Source organism: Protopterus annectens, chromosome 1.part2, assembly GCF_019279795.1.
Source record: "Protopterus annectens isolate FY-2018-M chromosome 1.part2, PAN1.0, whole genome shotgun sequence".
Lineage (NCBI taxonomy): Eukaryota > Metazoa > Chordata > Ceratodontiformes > Protopteridae > Protopterus > Protopterus annectens.
The window spans coordinates 433,906,112-433,927,440 of record NC_056727.1 but is presented as its reverse complement, the minus strand read 5'-3'; positions in this window follow the sequence as shown (position 1 = coordinate 433,927,440).

Here is a 21,329-nt window from a genome sequence, read left to right as displayed (position 1 = left end):
TAACAAACTCTTCTCTTAGTGAACAATACATCTACCCTTCCAAACTGAATCAGGTATTTTATCAGGAAACTTTGGATAGAGGCACTGTACTTCTATGACTGGTCAGAAAAAATAAGGTGTTTGTGGAAGATGGCTTCCCTAGAGTGACTTGTGATTTCCCTTAATGTGATGTGGGTTACACTGAAGACCTTTCTTCCTACTGTTGCCTACAGTTGGTCAAAGGTGTTTCTGTATGCTCAGTTGAGTTGCAAAGGAACAAGTTATACTTTTCTAAATTTTGAATATTAAAAAGTGTAACTCAAAAAACATTAAAAAACATTTTTGCAGGAGTAATGTCCACCCTATGCCCCACATGTGGAAGGCTTGGCTCCCCACTTTCCCCTAACTTATATATACAAGAGCCTTGGTTGCATTACAGTGGTGAAGGGAAAAAATGAAAGTGCATTACTGTCTCGCACTGTCCAACTATCTGCTATAACAGGTGCTGCAATATTGACAAACATGAAAAAAGCTGCTTGTTCACATATGCCTGTATGTGAAGATATACCTGTCACAAGAAAGATTCTCATTATAAATGTGCCAAGCACCTCTGCAACAGAGCCTGCATTTGGTGGTAGTCTTTTTCCAAAGGTGGCACAGCTCCACCTGCTTATATTTAGTGTGAAACCATTATCCTTATACCAGTTAAAAGTTATGTCTAGCTATCTGGAAATTTTGTACATTTGTGGGTAGAGGGCAATGCACCCTAGTTTATCATTCTGTGCAGACTTTGTGAGCCAAAGGCTTTTGTTTTGTACACATATGTCAGAAAAAGATATTCTGAAAATGAGTAGCCCTATCATGGATCCCTCTGACACTCAACTGGGCACTTCACTGGTGTGGAGAGCTTAACATCCACTTTTATCAAAGATTTTTTCTTTTATTTATAGTCAGTTCTCTATCCCATGGGTGATATAAATATTAACCCCGTGCTTGTTATGTTTGTTTGCAGCAATTCTGCTTGTGAGTACTATCAAATACCTTGAAAAAAATCTTTGTATTTATTATTTATTTATTTGCAGTTGGTTTACCAGGATAGTCCATTGGGCCAAAAAGAACCCATTTTCAATGGAGTCCTGGGGAGAAAAGCTCCAAAACAAACATTACAAAAATATTACATTAGTTTACAATTTCAATCATTTGTAGATTAGAGACAAATCTTTAAACAATGGTAACAAAAAGATTACAGCAGTTTATAGTTTAAATCATTTGTGGGTTACAGAGAAAAACAAAACAAAGGTTAAGCAGTTACAGTGATAAGTTATGGGTTTTATTTTGTAGGAAAATTAAGATATAAGTAAATGAAATAAAGATCCTTGAGTTAAGTTCTGGATAGGAGCAAGCATTGCTGTTGTGTAAATATATAGTTCCATGAGTGGAATTGTAGGGATTGTCAAATGATAAGATGTTGTTACAGTTGGCTAAATTGGTGTCTCGTAATATATGATATGGTTGTTTGTAAGAGGGGAGGAATAGGCTATGAGGGGTGGGTGCAGGAGCATTCCCATGAGGATGTTAAATATGAGTGCAGTGATTTTTTAAAGAAAGGGAGGTTGGTGGTGGTACGGATAGAGGGAGGAAGTGAGTTCCATATGCGTGCCAGGGCATAGGATAGGAGGTTTTGTCCTGGAGAGTGAAGGGGTTTGTACAGTTCTATTAGGTTTTGGTTATTAGATCTTAGGAGTCTTTGTGGCATGTGCATTATAAAGGTAGAGTTGAGAGAGGGACAGAGTGAGGGTTGAAAAATTAGTTTGTGAGCAAAAGTCAGCTGAGTATATGAGAGATAGTGAGGAAGCTCTAGCCAATTGAGTTTGTGCAGAGATGTACAGTGATGGGTAGATGATTTGTGGCTGGTGGCAAATTTGGCAATCTTATTATAACAGGAGGACAGTTTACTTTTGAGAGATGATTGTAGGTTTGTTAGGAGAGGGGCACCATACAGGAGAGAGGGGATGAGAAATGTAGTAGCAAGAGTGATCTTTGTAGATGTAGTGAGGAATTTATTGTTACGGTACAGCATGCCGAGTTTCTGGTGGGTTTTTTTTATGTTTAGTAATAGGTGGCTTTTGAATCTAAGCTGGTCATCAATCTGGACTCCTAGTAGTTTGGTTTCAGATACTAGTTCGAGAGGTGTATTATTTTGGCTAGTGATGGAGAATAGTGTACTATCAAAGGTTGTGGTTTTGAGGGGTAAATACCATAAGTTTGGTTTTGATGCATTGAGTGCTAGATGATTGTCCTTCATCCACTGTTCTGTGGTAGAGAAGCATCTTGAGTTAGATGTAAAAGAGTGGGGATGGATCTGGCTGCACAGATAATTGTAGAATCATCTGCATATTGAATAAGTTTAGCATGGGGAATTGAATGGAAAAAATCGTTTATGAATATATTGAAAAGGAGAGGGCCCAAGATGGATCCTTGCGGGACACCAGTGGGTGTGTTAAGGAAAGTGGAGATGGCTTTTCTCCACTTGACAGCTTGTTGTCTGTTAGAGAGATAGCTGGTGAACCAATTGAGAGAGGAAGGGGATAGGTTTAGGTTAGATAGTTTAGTAAGGAGAAGGTTGTGAGAGATAGTATCAAAGGCCTTAGACGGGTCAAGAAAGAGGGTAGATACAGTGGAGCCAGAATCTCTGTCTTTATTTACAGTTTCCAGGAAGGAAAGGAGGGCAGTCATGGTACTGTGACCTGGTCTGAATCCATGTTGTGTGGAAGTTAGTAAGCTGTTATCTAAGAGATAGGGAAGGAGTTGAAGATGGATACATTTCTCTAGGAGTTTTGATATAGGAGAGAGGATGGCGATGGGACGAAAGTTAGTAATATTGTTATTATTGCCTCCTTTGTGCAGGGGAATGATGAAAGCCCTTTTCCAGAGTTTGGGTACAAGACCTTCTTGGATAGACCGATTGATTAGGATGCTGATGGGGAAAGCAATGGCTTCGGCAGCTATGTTGAGGAAGGATGATGGAATGTTATCGGGGGCATTGGAGCATGGTTTTAGCTTTTGGAGGAGTTTTCTTATGGTAGAAGTAGGAATGGGTTTTAGGGAGAAGGATGGGAGTTGGGAGGCTGGACATGAAGGGGGTGATGATAGGGAAGATGCAGCAGTAGGGGGTGAGGTGTTATTAGAGAAGGATGAGGTTAGCTTGGAAATAGAGTCTATGAAAAATGAATTGAATTGGGTAGCCAGATCTATATCTTGTGCATTTGGGTCTGGGCTTGGGTTTTATGTTGAGCCAGGTTTTAGGAGGGTAGTGATGCCTTTCCAGAATTTTTGTGGATTGGTTTTGTGGTTGTTTTGTAGTAAGGAGAAATAATTCTGTTTATCAATTGTGATAAGCTTTTTAACTCTATTGCGAAGTGTTTTGAATTCATTAAGGGTGGTAGGAGTTTTGTTTCTTTGGTAACGAGACCATGTTTTGTCTCTGAGTCGCATAGTGGTTTTTGTGTTTTTTGTTAGCCAGGGGGTGATTTTGTTACTTATTCTTTTGGTTTTTATGAGGGCAAAACTATCTAGCAGTTTTAGGAAAGTTGTATTGAAGTGTTCAACAGCATTATCTAGGGGTAGAGTTTTTAGGGGGTTCCAGTTTATTGATTTTAGGGAGTCAGAGAAGGTTATTGGGTTGAATTTCTTTAGATAGCGAGTACTGATGTAGTTATGGGTAACTTGTAATGGAGATGGAAGACGTCTGGTGTAAATGGGAAGGTGGTCACTGAGGGAATTAGGAAGAGTTCCACTATCATTGTAGTTGTGAGGGTGAGAGACTAAGATCCAGTCTAGGGTACTTCCACTGGAGAAGTCTTTAGAGGGCCTAGTAGGGAGGTTGATGAGCTGAGAGTACTTATAAAGGTTGATGTTTAGGCGGTGTGTAGGTGAATGAATGGAAGACCAATTAATATTGGTGTCTCCCATGATAATAGTTTCATTGCTGATGTTGGTAGAAAGCCAGGATAGTATATCTTCAAGTACTGAGATATTGTCTCCAGGGGGGATGTAAAGTGACGCTATGCAAATGTGGTTGTGTTTATTTAAAGAAAAAAGAGCTAGAACTAATTCTGCATTGGAGAATTGTGGAATGGGTTTGTTGTAGGGAGTAATGGATAGGGAGGATGAGTAAAGTAGAGCTACTCCCCCACCCTTTTTCTGTACCCGGTCTTTTCTGATGATGGAGTAGTTTGGTGGTACTATTTCAGTGTCTTTTATATGAGGTTTTAACCAGGTTTCTGAAATAGCTAGGATGTCAGGCTTGTTGTGGTGAAGCCAGGCATGAAAATTGGGGATTTTGTTAACTATGCTTCGGGCATTTAGAGAAGCTAATAGGATAGATTTAGATGTAGGGTAAGTGGTGTTTGGGCCTGGGTTAGGGTGTATATCTCCTGATAGAAGTATGGTTGATAGGAGTTGGAAAAAGTTGGTGTGGTGTTTGGATTGTCTTATTTGTATCATGTGTGTTGTTGGGTTTATGTGGATATTGGAGGTTAGAGAGGAGCTAAAGGGTTTATAAGTAGAGATTAGTTTGTATTTAAAAATAGATGGGTCTTTATGGGATACAGTGCAGGGAAGATTGAGGCAAATGAGTTTGAGTGGGTTGAAGGGAGTGAGCTGGTTGAGTGAAGTAGTGGTGTGTGAGTTGTGGAGTTGGGCTGGGTGAGGTGATAGATATAAATAAGGTTTAGTATTAGTAGTAGTTGGATTGAGATTGATGTTAATTTAGCAAGCATGTTGAGGCTGGTGACTTAGAATATGTAGTTTAGGTAGGAGGCTTAGGAATAGCTGTTGTGTTCAGTATGAAGGGTGGTATGAGTAGATGGATTATAGGGGGAGGAGGAAGATGATGGTGAAAGGGAGGAGTTTGTTAGGTAGAGAGGAAGAAGGTGGAGAAATGGGTGGGGTGTAAATGGTAGACAGGATGTAGGAGTGGTCTGCTAAGTATAAATGTAGATGCAGTGGGGTGGGTGGGATTTGGGGGTATGCTAAGTATGCTAAGTGATAGAAAAAAAATATCCATGGCCACTTTAACCCCTGCAAGAAAAGGTATCCAAGTTCCATAGGAGTTACCTACTTTTTGCAATTCATATTAATTTATATCTAAAAAGACTTTAAATCATCCATATCGTCTTGAACTAATTCCATAATAACCCTTTCCATAAGCATGTTGGTGGTGTTGAGGATGATCTTTAGATCCACCTTTTAAAACAGAAATGTTTTTATTTATTGATTGATTGATTTATATTTGTTTATCGGGGTAGTGCACTGATCAATACTGACAAATTTCAGGGTCAGCCTGGGTGAAATACAAAATATTTTACAAACAAAAAACACAGAAATGTTAGCTATAATGGCTTAGTTCAGACTAATTACATAGAAATAAAACTGTGTATATACATTTTAGTGAACAAGCAGAGCGCAATGTACAATATATACATTTGTTTCTGAAATGGGTCAATCTTCAGTGAATCCCGAGATAGACGAAGAGACTAGGGAAGGAGACAGGTTAGGTGACATGTCCTGTGTTGGAGGAGGAGTATTTGGCTTAGATGTATAAGTGTTTGTTGATTTGCATTCTGAATTTGGAAGAAGTTTTGATTTCTATAATGTTGATGGGAAGAACTTGCCAAGGAGTAGGTGCCTAAGAGGAGAAAGCATGTGCAGTAATATGAAATTTGGGTCTCGGGTAATAAGAGTTGGTCTGGCTTGTGAGTGTCTCACATTCCACGAGGAAGTTTTTTTTTTTCTTCATAAGATCTAACTGCAAGGGAGTAAATGTGTGGAGTTGGAGTAGTTTGTAGAGTTGGAATCCTAAAAGTAGTTTAGATCCTTATTTTATGGGTAACCACTTGATATAGGGATGCTCACAGAGACGTAAGTTTGTAATGAGTTGGTAGAAGATGTAAAGGATAGTCTGGAGTGTGAATATGTTTTTTCCCTGAAGGCAGAAGCAAACAGTGGGAGCCCATAGTCAAGCTGAGAAAGGAGAACTCCTTTGCCAATGGCTCTGGCTGGTTGCGACAGAAAAGGAGAGCTCTTTTTGGCCCAGAAAAGAATGGAGTTTATTTTGGCCCTCACTCTGATTTTGTGGAAATTTAAGTTTAGTGACTGATCAATATATATTTATTTCCTGATGCTTTTTGTGACTTCTTTTTCAACAAAATGAGCTGAGTTTTATATTTTGAAGTTGGATTCTTTTTTATAAGTTGAGTGAAGCCCATTTTTATTGCCCATCCATCTTGCAGCTTCACTTGTGTATTTTCCTGGGCATGAAATATACAAATAATGTTGTCTGCAGGAAAAAAAATAAAAGCAAACTCTTCAGTCTTACTGGTATTGGACATAATCCCCCTGAATACAGTAGATCACATACATACATGTGCAAAACATGGATTGTGGATGTTTGTAAAAGAAAGGGGTTATGTAACATTAATAATAATTTTTTTAAATAATTTTTACATTTGCACTATGTGCCACATGGCGCAAATATGCTTAATAGGAAAAAAAAATAAAATAACATCTATAATGTAGTTTGCACAAATGTATTGTAGGACCCTGCATCAGGTCTGTACAACAGTGCATTCCTACTGTTACACAGCTTACATGGCAAAGAACTGTGTATTTTCCAGGTTATCAGCACAAATATGTATACAAATGAGGCTCCTTTGTTCAATCGCTGAAAGGAGCAACCATGTCTACATATACCATTCGTGTAGGCTCCTACGCAGTTTTGATATGCCCACTGTGTTACTTTTAGGAATTTGTAGTGCTTGATGTGCATATTTGCATGGCATGCTGTATAGCTTAGCGTCTTCACGTGAGCAGACTACTCACATGATAGTGACGATGTAGGCATCTGTCAAGGAAAACTGGATATATTCATTAATAATATATACTTTTGTATAAGCTATGCTGCGCATAGCAGCACATTGGGCTGCATCACACACTAAAGTAGAGCTTTTAAATCATGTCAATTACATCCTAGCCAGGTGAACTGCATTATAATAAACCAATCCCACATGGTGGACCTACAGCAGAACTGTATAAGGTATGCATGCATCCTACATTCTGATTTTCCCTCAGTACTCTGAACCATTGCAGTAGAGACTTGGAAAGTTTAACACAGATAATGCTAGGGGCTTCTGCAGCTTTTCTACATCTGTATGTGCTAGATGCTGAAGTCAATGCTGCTGGTGCTGCTGACAAGAAGCCTAGGCCAAAAAGGAGAAGATTGTTCAGGCCCAGGGTAACCTTCCAGGAGCTACATGAGCTGAATATTGTAGAGAGCTACATGTGGACAGGGACATATTACAAGAGACCAGTGAGCTCTGCCACCCAGAGTTAACAGAAGGGAACCCATTCCACTGGAAACTAAGGTATGTGTAGCCCTTAGGATACTAGCTACAGGTACCTTTCAAAGACCAACTGGGGACATGATGGGAGTGTCACAGGCATCTGCATCCAGGATACTCCACCAGTTTCTGGATGCTATGCTCTCACATGCCAGTGAGAACATATCTTTCCCCCTTGACCCTGAAGTGAGGCCCAGCAATATGCAGTACTTCTACCATATAACACACTACCCTGAAGTACTGGGTGCCATAGATTGCACTCATATACACATCAAGACACCACCTGGTGAGCAGGGTAGAATCTACATTAACCGCAAGGGATACCACTCATTCAACTATCAAGTCATGTGCAATGCCCAAGGGGTTATCTTGAATGTGTGTGCTGGCAACCCTAGGAGTTATCACGACTCCCATATCTGGCACACAGCACAGCTGCACTGGATGTTTTCTGCTGGGCATCCCACAGGGCCATTTTCTGGGGGATGCTGGCTATGTCCTTAAACCACAGATGATGGCACCCATCAGAAATGCACTCCCCCAGGAGGAATGCCATAATGATTCACATGCACAAATTAGGAACATCATAGAGCATGTATCTGGGCTTCTGAAGTCATGGTTCCTGTGCCTCAATATATCTGGTGGAGCCCTGCAGTATACTTCATGCACATGTCCACAGATATTCACAGTATGTGCTATGCTACACAATCTGATCCTGTGGAGACAGTTGCAGCAGGATCAGCAAAGGGAAGGGATACAGAGTCCCCCACCAGTACCTTGGTCACCACAGCCACAGTCACAGCAGGACTCGGAGGAGGAACCCCTTGTTGATGTCCCTGTAGTCAGGAGTAGGCATGCTCAGTACATCATGGCTTTGGCTAAGAAACAACACATAGCACATTGACATTTACCGACAACCTAGAGACCTAGGGACTAACACCTTACTCCTACTCACATACATATATGAAAATTGATGCCAGCCGTATCACACATCCTCTGCTTATCCATGCATTGGCTGTGTACTGCTTGCATCAGAGTCAGCCCTGAACTACAGTTGTGTCAAATGCTGCACTTGTGAAGTAAGTCCATAGTCTACACAGTGGTATAATGGATTGTTATGTTATGTCATTGTAGCTATGGATCATGTAAATTATCCAGGCAACTATACTGGGCTATTTGGACAGAAGTTACATCCACATGGAACTACAGACACCCATTCCACTGACATGTCACCATTTATATTCAGTAGGCATCATGCATGGAATATTCATGCAGTCCTACTGCAATAGATTACTGGTACTTCATTCAATGGACATGTCAGAAAGTGAGATTAAATGATAGTCAGATTAGGGTGTGTCCTAGCAGAACATGGGCTTTTGTTCCTGCACCCCTCAAAACAGCAGTGTCCCCTTGCAACTTCCATAAAAATAAATCATCTATGCTGTATGAGCATTTCAGACAGTTAGTATGCCACACAGCATCAGAACACTAATTTACAATTTGAACTTACATATTATGTGCTAGTTAACTGAGAATAGCAAAGTACATATTTATGCAGGTGATGGTGTGATGAATGATTCTCTATCAAGCAGCCTCTGTGGCTCAAAGGGCTAAGGTAGGTAGCTCATGTGATGGGGTTCAGGGTTCTAATTTTGAGACAGCCTGATGTTTGGCATGTTAAGGAGTAATATGCATTGGTTTACAGACTGAGACTCTGTGTGTGCTATACTAGTGTTAACCTATTTCACTTATCAATTACATACTTGCATCTGCTCCACATATCCAAGACCTATTTAAAAAGTATTAGGTAATATTGGATTAGTCAGTATCAGAATTGTAAAGATTGGGACATGAAACCATATATCAGCATGCATATGTTGAAAATAGATCTAAGTTCCACCTTCAACATAACGTACTATGACAATATAATAACAGCCATGAATGAAATATTGCACTGTGATGTAATTTATAGAGATTTTACAGGGCCATACAGAAAACACTGATCAATAAACTAGAACAAGTAGGTAGTAATGTATTCTTGATAAGATGGATAGCTGCATGGCTTACATATAGGACATAGCAAGTATCATACAGCAATTGGAAAAGTGGAATAATTGGTTACAGTCAAGGCATCCCACAGGGCTCTGCCCTAGGCCCAAATTTGTTCAGATTTCTCTGTAGACCTATCCATTTCATTTGCATTGTTCTACAGTCTGTATGCAGATGACTTGAAATTGGTTATACTGATTACATGTGTTACAGATGGGACATGTCTGCTAAATAACTTGAATAAATTGACCATTTGGTCACAGGAGTATAATATGCTGATAAATATATCACAAATTAAGCATATGAGATGTGGAAGAAATAATTAGAAAGGTGAATATTACATACAGCACACGGTGATTGAAACAGTAGATTCATTTATGGACCTGAGTATATAGGTAGCTCCAGCTTTGAGTTTTTCTAATCATATCATAATCTCAGCCTGGAGTACAGCTAGCTGTAGACTGGAGTCAGTTTATGGAACAGTAAGTCTCTGGTGTAAGCAATGTGCTGCTTAGCAATGCCCAAGCAAGTGAAAATGAGTGCTGTTGTCACATAGCAAGGTTACAAAACAGTTTTCTGACTGTTAGGCTGCTAGCTGCAGATGATAGTAAGGAGCAATGAGACTCTGCAGACCTCCCAAGCTGTTCAACACAGGGCTTGTTTATGTTTTCTAGGATTACTTCACCTGCAGTCATTTACAAAGCAGACTTGAGCTGTGGCATGTCTGGTAAGTACAGGAATCAGTAGTGTATAGTACTAGATGGGTAGGGGTTCTAAACTCACTCCAGCCCACTTGGTGTGTATATCTATCCAAAGAGCAAGTGTGCATACCAGACTGACTTTAAAGCTGGCATTGCTCTGCACTTGTTGATGCAGGCCTCCAAAATCTCATCCTCCACAATGCCTGCTGATGTCATCTACCATAAGACTACTTAAAGCCATGTGAATGTCAAACATAAGCTATGGTGCATACAATGAGTACTGTGGTGTGTAGTGTGTAAAACTAGATAGGTAGGGGCTCTAATCTCACTCCAGCCCACTTGCAATGTATGTGTATATCCCCCCAAAAAGCAAGTATACATACCATGCTGACTTCAAAGCTGATATTGCTTTGCACTTTTTGGTGCAGGCATCCAAACTCTCACCCTTCACAAGGCCTGCTGATCTACCATAAGACTACGTAAAGCTATGTCAATATCAGACTTAAACTATGCTGCATGCAATAAGTACTGTGGTCTGTAGTGTCTAAGACTAGATAGGTATGGATTTTAATCTCACAGCAATTAACTTTGTGCATGTGTGATTTTCAGTGTTCTGCATAAATAAATAGGTTGTGGTACTAGTCTCACTGCATTTAAGTCTGTGTGTGATGTTAGCCAGAAAATTTTACATATGCCTATGGGATCATAGGCTCATTGGAATTTACTTGGCTAATAGCCCTAATGCCATTAAATTTCTGGGCAAGTTGTAAACCTTATGTACATGATCAGCACCTAATGACCCTGTTCAAGAGAAGGACACAAGTAGAACCACCATGGTGAAATTATGGTCAACTATCAAATCATACTGATCATATCTAAAGAGGGCCAATGAAGTGCTCTGTTTAACATGATGTGGTAGTCTGTTCCAAAGGTGTGTTAAACTCTGGTAGGTTTAACTCTAGCAGGTTGCATTAATGTCACATGCCAGGTTAAGGTCTATACAGTAAATAACCCATGCACCCTCTGACTTATGGATATGCGACATTTCCAGTACAGCAGGGTCAGAGATTGCCTCATATGCAAGCCAGAGATCACCTCTGGGTAGTCTGTATGATGCACTAAAGTGACAGTGATATCAGATGATCACCATGGACAGATGCTGAAGACCTGAATTCCCCTACTGAGGAAATGTTGTTGTCTCTCCAATTGCTGCAGGTGCTTGGAAAGGTAATACAAAAAAGGGGTGTTGCATTCAACTACTGGTTTGCAGAGGGAAGATGACATAGATGTTATGATGTCTACTTTTTTCTGGAGACAATGCCCTCACTTATTACATGAGCATGATAGAATGCCTTTCTTACTACTGTGGAGACATGGTGATGTAAGGTAAGTTAGCTGTCAGCCTGCGTGCCCAGGTCTCCCACACCTAAGTATGTATGTCAGGTATTGCTATTGATGTGGTACTTGGCAGGAAAAATCACTGTTAAAAAAAGTAATGTTAATATATATATATATATATATATATATATATATATATATATATATATATGTGTATATATATATATATATATATATATATATATATATATATATATATATTTGTATTGCTTATAAGGCCATGACTTTGGCAACAATAATTTGTTCACGTAAGACCCTTGTGTAGGATGTTGACATAATTTGGAGATTCTATGACCACTCCCAGTTTGCAGGCATCAGCAATCCTTGTCAGCCACAGACATGTACTTTGTGCTTGTACTTTGAAGAAATGGATTCCAAAAAGTACAGGACCCATGACTAATCCCTGTGGAACACCACTAGTTATATTTTGACTATTGGAGGGGGATTCCCCTATTTTGACTACATGACCTCTATCACTGAGACAGTGAATGATCCCTCTAATGGTGTTGATGTCTTGTTGCGTGCATTTGTCAATGATGGCTGAGTGGGGGGATAGTGTCAAATGCTTGGCTAAGTCCAGGTAGGCTGTATGCACAGATTTCCCCTCATCCAAGTCCTAGGTGACTGTCTCAAAGACGTCCCCCAGGTTTAACAGGCATGATTTCCCTTTGACAAATCCAAACTGTGTAGAATCAACTGTGCGGGGATTACCAATATCTTTGTTGATAAGGTACATGCTGATTTGCCTCATGGCCTTGCAGATATAGCTAGTCAGGATAATAGGTATATAGTTTCCAGGGTCAGTGAATGCACTATCTCTGTGCAAGCAGATAACGGTGGCTGTGTTCATTCAGCTGGAACAAAGCCGATGGTTACACTATGATTACAAAGTGTTCCCAATGGTGTTACTGCTCCATGTTGGAGCCCATGTAGGACTTGACTTGTGATGTTATCATATCCCATAGATGTGTTTTTCCCCTAGAGAGGCCATTTTCTACATAATCTTTACAGATACAAAGTAAGGGACAGGTGGTAGAGATGTCATGGGGAACATGTGGTGGGGACAGGGGAGAGATGGTTTCATAGAACCTGTCATCCAGCAGGTTAGCTATGCTGACAGGCTCTGTATATGATGTATCATTAACCATGAGTTTGGCACCCATGTGGGCCTTTCCTTTTGGCTTTCAGATGTAACTATAGAATGCCTTGTGGTTGTCCTTTGCGGAGGAGGCTAATTTGGACCCATACTTTGTTTTGGAGGACTGCATAGCAACACTTATTCGCAGTTTAAGCTGAGGAGTGGAGTTTTTCCAGGTTAGTGGGCTCCCTGCCTCCTACCCTTAGACAACAATGTCTTCCTATTATTGTAAAGCCTGTTACTGGCAGTTGGCCACCAATCAGGTTTGCTTCACCATGAGGAGCTTGTTGTGCTCATGTCAGGTACAGTCAATGCAGTCATACAGGTGTTTGTATAAAGCATTGGTGTAGAGCTCAACATAGCTGCCAGTTAAATCTGAGGGAGGAGGTGTGGTATAGCTATTTATACCATCCTATAGGCAGTTATAATCTGGATTGGTGAATGTCTTTAGTGTCTTTGCTGCAAGGGGGGGTGTCAGGTGTGATACCTACTTTGAATAAGACCAAGTTGATATCAGATCTCATCAGGGAGGACCTCACAGTGGGAGTGCTACAGTAGTCACCCATATTGGTAAGCGCCCAATCAAGTATGTTAGCTCCCCTTGTGTGACTGTTAACCAGCTGGTCCAGGGTATTGGAGATAATGAAGCCAAGTAACCTTTGGGCAAGTGAGTTTGAGAATGACTAATCTACCCAGTTGGTGGGTAGTAAAAGTCACCCAAATCATGGTGTCCAGATGTTTCTTGATAGACTTATGTAGATCCAAATAAGCAGAGTGGGTGCCCTGATTCATGGAGGGGCTCCTGTAGTTGACAATGACTTGAATAGGTGACTCACAAACAGTCAATAAGAACCTGAAGTGTATCTATGGAATTATACTGTGTAGCCAATGTGGGTGTGTATGCATCCTTAATAAATATTTATATACCACCAACATTACTTTGCATCCTTCAATTTGAGGTCTGCACATGTGAAAGGAGTTGTAGCCTGGTATGGCTGTGGTGCTCTCCACAGCCTTGAACCAGGTGTCTGTGACTGCACAAAGGTCTGCATGTTCCAAGATTAGGACAGCTTCCAGTGTGTGTGCAGTTTCCTGTTCACACTCCTAGCACTTAGCAGCATAACCTTCAGGTTGTTTGTACATGGGTGTTTACATTGAAAAATTTGCCCTTCAGACACCACCTAAAAAGGGCACTATGGGGGTGGCAATAGCCTTGGCCAGTATCCAAAATCCCAGGGGTGACCAATGAAGACCATCTGTGGCAAAGCATCGAAATCTGTTGAGCATGCCATCCCAAGCTGACAGATAGTGGATTCCCTTAGATTGACACTATATGCTAAACCTATTATTGAAGTCAATCATCTTCTGTTTGTAGTGAGGCATTATCCTAGCTGAAGGTAAAATGCAGCTGACAGCCAAGGGCATACCTTTCTGAGACACATAGTACAAGAGCTCAATCATGTCTGTTATCACACAATACAGAGGTATGTATCAAGTCTTACACAACAACAGGAACAATGATGTAGTCATAACAGTACATGTTGACAGATTTGACTGTATGTGTGATATGCTATATCCTGGCACCTCATAGACAGCTGACCATGAACTTTACCTTATCTAGCCTAGTGAGGGGGGCATCAATGTGACTCACAATCTAATCACTTATGACCAATATGTTTGAATTTGTGTTTTGCAGTAAGGGTTTGAACAGTGAGACAGTGGTGCATCAGCTATTATGTGTACTGTGTTCTGCAGAGGTAGTATTATGTGTAGTATGCTTGAATTTCTGTTTGTGAGGTGTTTGATGATTAGGTATGTTTCTGGTATGGACCTCCGCATATGTAGGTATGTGTGATGTGGGTTTGGATGGAGTAGGAGGTGAGGTGGGCATGTTGTCTCCCTGCTTATTGTCATATGTACTGTCAGGTGTGTGAACCAGCATGGATTCAAGGTTTGTAATGTAGATATATCTCTCACACATTGTGTTTGTGTGGAGTAGAAGTAGGAGTAGAGGTTTGGGAATGCTGTCCACATCTCTGCAACAGTCAGAGATAATGCCATTAGCAATAGATTATTTCTTGTGTATACATCACAACAGGCCATGTGTTGGGCAGTGGCCTGACAGATGCTTACATGTAACATGTTATTACATTAATGGTGTCATCCTAAGGTAAAACAGTATGTGACAGTGTGGGATAGCACAGGCTTGTGGCACTTGAATGAACCATAATCCTATTATTAGGCAAGGTCGCAAATGCATACTTACAAATATGACAATGTACAACTCCAGCAAGGTATGGGTCATGCTGCTAAACCCTTGATGTTCATAGCCTCAAACAGACTCTCTGTAGGTACTCTTTGCAGTGAAGATGTGCATGTCTGTGCACACACAGAAAACTTGTCCAACTTTGCTGTCATTACTTTAGCCTTGCAAGTCTACAATGTCTGTCAAACAACCAGACAGCAAATGTATGCTGCTTAAAATGATGTGGGAACATAGTTTAGTGTTTTGCGAACATGAATATACAGTATGACATACCTAGGACATGTGGAAGGGAGAGAGACATTGCCCAATGATGGCCTCAATTCCATGTCATGCAGATCACCACCATTACATTGTTGAAAGCCGGGCTGCATGTACTGCTGTGAAACTGTCACCTAACATGGATCACTACCATTGTGGAGTTTGATGGAGCAACCTTGAACAGCTATGTCACCTGAAACTTAACCTTATATTGTGATGCAGCAGCTGTGCTCCTAATCACCATCAGGTCGGTACCCTAGTCAAATGCTATGAGCCTTGGAGCCCAAGGCATAATACATGAAAACATCAAATGACCGGTCTGGTTGCTAATTAAGACATCTACCTAGAAAAGGCTACAGCAAGCCTATGGAGCCTTGCATCATGTGTGACAAGTGTGTGGATCAACAAATAGGCTATGGCCCACTTCATATCTTGAGCTTGGTGCTAATGTTTTGCTTCTGGTGGGAGACAAAGAATAGAAGCTTTGTATCCCAGCACAGTGAGGCCATGTTGAGACCAGCAGTAGTAGTAGCCAGGCAGCAACAATTTAGGTGACTCCCCTCTTTTCAACATTCTTCATAATGTAATTGTTCTTTCTCAGTATGCACTGCTTGATTGGTGTGTAACTTCAGAATAACTATCGAAATATGCCACCCTTAACTTTACAGGGTGTATGTATTACTTTCCCTTCCAGTGTTTGGCAGTGTTCTGTGCAGAACCAGACAACTTGGGTGACATTTTTCTCAGAAAAAATGGTGGCATTAACTCCAATATCGAGTTGCACACAGAACAACCAGCATGCACTGTCAAGCATTGTCCCTTAGTTGTGGAACAGATACTTGTGACGTTGAGTGATATTGTCAGAAAAATATGTATTAATGTGTGTATGCTTAATGCTAATTACAAGCTAAATGAGTTAACACGTTTTTCATTCTATTTTATATGCACTGTTTTATATATCAATTGAGTTTCATATGAGACTGAAAAGATGCTTTTAGAAACTGCAGTGTGCTTTCTGAAACTTGCAAGATGCCCTCTGACCTCGTAATTGCTAGCACAGTAATATTCATGTTTATGCCTTTTGGAAATGTACTTGAGAAACAGGTGCTTATCTGCTAGGTCAGGAGAGAATGAATGAACAATGCTATATCCTGTAAATGTAATGATTCTAAACAATCAGCTCTGTTCGAAGTATGAGAACATGTACAGCTGCAGAAGCTTAGAGATAATGTAGACAAAGGATTATTAGAGAAATGAACTGCTAGCTTTGTGCTTGAATTAGCCATAGTACCTTGAATGGTAACATAACATGTATCTAACCGGTGGTAACCAAGGCCACGTTGTTTTCCTTAGGAAGTTTCTCACAAACAATTGATAAATCAGCAGAAATTCATGAGACTAATTGTTAATAAGTGATGATGAAAAGACTTGTGATTTGTTACATCAGCTTGGTAGGCAATGTCTTATTAGAAAGTGTATAAAAATGAAAGTACTTCCTGTTTCTAGTTAGACAAACTCTGTAATAGCACGTTTTTGTCTCCTTGCTGCAAGATTAAAGTGCCTTAACCTGAACCTACCGTGTTTTGATCATTTTTAAAGTATATTTTTCCTTTGACAGTTTGGTCCTTCAGACTGGAAAGTACCTCTCACTCTAGGCCTAGGTCAGAATCGGGCCCAGTGGCATGTACCCATACAGAGAAGTGGCCAAATTGGCTCTTCTGTTTTGAAAGACCTCCGACTGAATTGTTGTTCGAAAGAGGCCAGCCTCTGTTTCTGATCTGGGATTGGAGAACAAGTCAACGATCCGGTGGATCAACTCACGGAGGGTCAGGTAAGGAGGAATTTACCTTTTTTCTGTTTTAGATCAGGGACTAGTTACAGAACTGTTTTTTGTCAGGAAGATTTGCATGTGCAGATCAGGGACAGAAAGGTTACTGTCTTGTCATAGATCAGGGAAACAGAATAGGTAGACAGTTATTCTAGATAAACTGTGAAAAGGTGTAAAATTGTGGTACCATGTGATAAGAAGGGTTACATAACAATTTACAGCTTAGCTAAGGCAACATGGGAAATCAGTGCATGAAAAGTTCCCGAGACCCGCCCCTAACCAAAGACGCAAAATATATGCAATTACAGCGTGCCGATAATGTTAAGTACTATACAAAATGGGTTGATAAATACAAATTTGATGGTAATTTAGATAAATCTTCACTTATTAAACTCGTCAGACAACTTAAAACAGATGCGAAAGGTCAGCTAAAAAAGCAACGGCAATTAGGAGTCCCTCGGGCAGATAGGTGGCTTGAGGAAGCAAATCGCAGGGAACAAAAGATTAAGAATTCAAAAGCAATGTTCTTAGACAAAGAAGATAATAACTTGGTAATAGCAACAGCCCCTCCTCCACCCCTTCCGCTTCCCTTACCAGAATATGAAGCGAGTGGACAAGCTGATCCACCTCTGCTATACCCAGCTGTTCCTGCAAAATCAAAACTGTTTGTCAGGGATCCTATCGAGACTAGGTCTCGAACACGTAACTTGAGAAGGGAGATTGAATTATATGAAATGAATAGAAATTCATAAGCTATGAGTGAGGAAGAAATATGTCCACTCATAGAAGTACCAAATCCACAGTCAGGACAGGCAGGACAGGATCCGACTCTTCTAGTCTATAGACCGTGGACACCGGAAGATATCCGGAAAGCCACAGAGGGAATTCCCCATCCAAAAGTTAATTTTAGAAAATTCTTAGAAGACTTACAGGGCATGAGGTTAAGTTACCATTTGAATGGAGAAGAAGTAGAAAAAGTAGTTAGGAAAATTGTAGGTCCAGATTGGCACATGATCAGTGGCAACTGGAATCCCCGTGACGCAGAGCTCAGACCACTCCCACATAGCAATGCAGAACTGGACAACAGAGTAAAAGGTCTGACAGACCGAATCTCTGAAAAATGGAAGCCTAGGGCTGATTGGACTTGCATTAATCAGTGCATACAACAAAAAGGTGAAACTGTTGATAGATATTATGCTAGACTATTAGAATGTTTTAATAACCATTGTGGAATGCAAGTACCTGAAGATCAAACGCATGATTCCCCATATGATCAACAGCTAAAGAATGCATTTTTAAAAGGCAGTATTACTCCCATTAGCAGCTTTATTACAAAGCACATGGTAGATCATCGTACAAGTAGATTACAGTCATTACTTGAATACGCAAGACATGCCGAAAGGCATTTTAATAGCAAAAAGAAAAAGAAAGCCCAAGTATTTGCAGTAGAAGATGGGTCAGAAGTCTTCGTAGTACAGACCAGGAAGAAGGGTAAGAAAAATGCCCAGGGAAACAAGCAATCTGATAAACGATCAGAAGATTTTGAAGAAAGAAAGAAAAGGGGTGAATGTTTTAAATGCGGGAAAAAGGGACATTGGGCAAGGGATTGCTGGCTAAATAAAAAGGTAACTACGGAAGATAAGGAGGGTGAGGAATGACTATATGATAGGCATAAATCACTGAATGAGAATAGACAGGGAAAGACAAATGCAAATGTGGTAGCAAGGGTAGAGGATGTGACAGAAGGGCTAGAGGATGTACATGAATTCATAGATGATGAAGAAAATGAAATTTTGGACTTAGCATTATTGAGCCTAGAGCTCTACTTAGCAGACACAAAACCGGAAGTTACACTTCTGGTAGAGGGGAGGGAAGTAAAATTTTTGTGTGACTCAGGGGCTTCACGGACCCTGATACATCCTTCCAAACTCCCAGAAGATTCAGAATCACCAGATTACATATTAGTGAAAGCAGCTAATGGACAGCTGTATCAGGAGCCACTCTCCCATGACATAGCAATAACTGACCCCATTTCAGGAATTACCCAGAAAAGCAAAATTGTTGTTTCTGCAAAATGCCCGGTAAATCTCTTGGGCAGAGACTTGATGCAGATATTTGGCATAGCCGTAGTTCCAGCTATGCAAGGTATGGAAGCGCAGCGACAAATGGATACTTTTGTGGTGTGACCGGAGGGTGAAACATATTATTGGTACAGCCAGGACTTAGTTACGACTGGTCCAGGGGCAGTAACTGAAGAACTGATGAACGTAGCCATCAGTAAATCCCCCTCCCTTGACACTGACAAACAGCATTTGTTGTATTGTACTATATATTACTGTAATAGACCAGGACCTGATAAAGAATATGAGCAAGAGTTGTTTAAAACCATGCTAATAGGCTAGTATTATGAAACTTGTACTGGGACACAGAAGGAAACAGTGCAATAAGCTGTTCATTGCCCCAGGAATTTTTAGCACTTTACAAATCTAATCGATTGCCACATGTGAGCTTAACTAAAAATAGAAATATGAAGTGGGCAGACCTAGGAGAAAAAGTCACGAGGTGGGAAAAACAGACAGAGTTAGAACTCTCTGAACAAGGAGTACAGAAGCAGAAATTGAATTGGATAACACAGACACACCCAGCAGTGCACTCACAAGCAAGTGAGGATAGTTGAGTATTACTCTTACTGGAGGAAGATGAAAAAGCCTTACGAAACATACCAGAGACTCTCTGGTCAACAGGGAAACCAGATGTAGGACTTATTCGTACAGCAGGACCAGTCACTATTATGCCAAAATCAGCATTTAGACCTCAGAAAAGACAGTATCCCTTGAGAAAGGATGCAGAGATAGGGATCAAACCTATAATAGCAGCCTTACTTAAGGAAGGAGTCTTAATAGAATCTCCTGATTCACCATGTAATACACCCTTATTTCCTGTTAGGAAAGCAAACGGGGAGTGGCGTATGGTCCAAGATCTACAAGGTGTGAATGATGCAGTCATACCCAGGGCACCAATGGTGCCAGATCCACACACCTTGTTGAATGATTTGAAACCTCAATAGAAGTATTTTTCTATGGTAGATATTAGCAATGCATTTTTCTCAATACCGATACACCCAGACAGCCAATATTGGTTTGCATTTACATTTCAGGGGAAACGGTATACATATACGAGATTACCACAGGGATATTGTGAAAGTCCAATGATATTTGCAGAAGAAATGGCAAGTAACCTGGCGGGATTCATCCCACCAAAAGGTAGTCAAATTTTACTTTATGTAGACGACATTCTGCTGGCAGCCCCCACCCAGCAAGAATGCAGAGAGGACACCAAAGCATTATTACAATTTTTAGCTACTCAAGGACACAAGGTAAACAAGAACAAACTGCAACTTTGGAGAAAACAGGTTAAATACCTGGGATATGTAATATCCAAAGAGGGCAGAATATTAGATGAAGACAAGAAAACAGCAATATTACAAGCACCTAGACCAACTACCAAGAAGGAAATGATGTCCTTCCTGGGAACTACTAATTTTTGTCGGAGCTGGATACCAAATTATGCTTTGGAATCTGCTCTGTTGCCTAATTTGATATTCAAAAAGCTGATGGCAGCACAGGATTTATTACAGTGGACACCAGAAGCAGAAGCAGCTTTCTGCAAACTGAAACAATTGATAGCATCTTCCTTAGTCTTAGGATTACCAAACTATCATAAGCAATTTTTCCAAACTGTAGACTGTAAGCAAGGTTATATGACATCAGTGTTAACACAACAGCATGGGGACAAACAATGTCCCATAGCTTACTATTCATCACAGTCAGACCCAGTGGCACGATCCTTGCCCCACTGTGTACAAGCAGTAGTTGCAGCTGCAATGGCAGTGCAGGCTTCAGCCTCAGTAGTGTTGTTCCACCCTCTCACATTGAGAGTGCCTCATGCAGTCGCAATTATTTTACTGCAAGAAAAAGTAGCATATCTTTCTCCTGCTAGACATCTTTCCTGTATGACTATACTGTTGCACCAACCTCATATGACAATTGAACGATGCACAACTTTGAATCCATCAACCTTGCTCCCAACCCCTGCAGATGGCAAACCACACTGCTGCCTGCAGGAGATTGAGCAAAAGACAATACCTAGAAAAGACCTTACAGATGTTCCCTTGGATGATGCCGAGGTGACATACTATGTGGACGGCTCGTGCAAGAGGGGTCCTACAGGACAGAACATAGTGGGGTTTGCAGTCATTTCTGATACTGAGATCTTAGAAGCAAAATCTTTACCACGCAACCTATCTGTACAAGCA